Here is a 1,187-nt window from a genome sequence, read left to right as displayed (position 1 = left end):
GGGGGGCAGTCTCCCTCTTCTGGTATTTGAGTTTTGTATCACTGAGCCCAGTGGCAGGGAATATCACAGAAGACAAATGACTTATCACAGCCCTGTTATGTTGTTAATCTCAAATCTGTGCCCTTGCTCCGTGATGTGACTAAAACACACTTCACCTACAGAGGAGGAGGTAGGAAAATAGTTGATTTTTAAAAATGAGGAAAAGGTGCTTAGAAGGATAGGACAGCCTTTCTCAGGGTCCAGGGATGCGCCTGATATTTTTGCTGCATGTCCAGGTAACTCAACTTTTAGATCTGCCACACTGCTGTATGAGTCCAAGATACCTGGCTAAACCACATTAAAGTAAAAGGCAAAACCAAGTATTTATTTACTGTACACAAAGAGACAAAGTTTTAGCTCTAAATGCTTTCAGAAGATTTAATGCTTCTGTGTCACCAGCTCCAGTGCTGGTCAGATACTCAGAGGCCCCTTTGTTTGAATGGTCCCAGCTTGCCAAGTGCTGCAACAGAATCACAGAATCACAGAATTTTCAGAGTTGGAAGGGACCTCTAGAGATCATCTAGTCCAACTCCCCTGCTAAAGCAGGATTGCCTAGAGCACATGACTCAGGACTGCATCCAGGCGGGTTTTGAAAATCTCCAGAGAAGGAGACTCCACAACCTCCCTGGGCAGCCTGTGCCAGTGCTCTGTCACCCTAACTGTAAAGAAGTTTTTCCATGTGTTGGAACAGAACTTCCTATGTTCCAACTTGCACCCATTGCCCCTCGTCCTGTCACTGGGAACCACCGAGAAGAGTCTGGCTCCATCCTCCTTCAACCCACCCTTTAGATATTTGTAAGCAATAATAAGGTCTCCCCTCAGCCTTCTCTTCTCCAGGCTAAAGAGTCCCAGCTCTCTCAGCCTTTCCTCATAAGGGAGATGCTCCAATCCCTCAATCATCTTGGTGGCCCTACGCTGGACTCGCTCCAGCAGTTCCCTGTCCCTCTTGAACTGGGGAACGCAAAACTGGACACAGTATTCCAGTTGTGGCCTCACCAGTGCCGAGTAGAGGGGGAGAATGACCTCCCTCGACCTACTGGTCACACTCTTCCCTATGCAGCCCAGGATTCCATTGGCCTTCTTGGCGACAAGGGCACACTGCTGGCTTATGGACAATTTACTATCTACCAGGACCCCCAAATCCTTCT

At 48.0% G+C, this 1,187-nt stretch overlaps 1 protein-coding gene across 1 annotated transcript in view; it reads left to right on the top strand.

The window, feature by feature from the left end:
• LOC104286566 (carbonic anhydrase 9-like) overlaps positions 1-1,187 on the top strand; it is a gene marked incomplete at its 5' end in the record, with an annotated part of 4,572 nt that overhangs the window by 742 nt on the left and 2,643 nt on the right.

Source organism: Charadrius vociferus, unplaced genomic scaffold (genome assembly GCF_000708025.1).
Source record: "Charadrius vociferus isolate BGI_N301 unplaced genomic scaffold, ASM70802v2 scaffold990, whole genome shotgun sequence".
NCBI classification, from domain to species: domain Eukaryota; kingdom Metazoa; phylum Chordata; class Aves; order Charadriiformes; family Charadriidae; genus Charadrius; species Charadrius vociferus.
The sequence above is the reverse complement of the archived record's forward strand: the minus strand, read 5'-3'. Positions and strand labels throughout refer to the sequence as shown.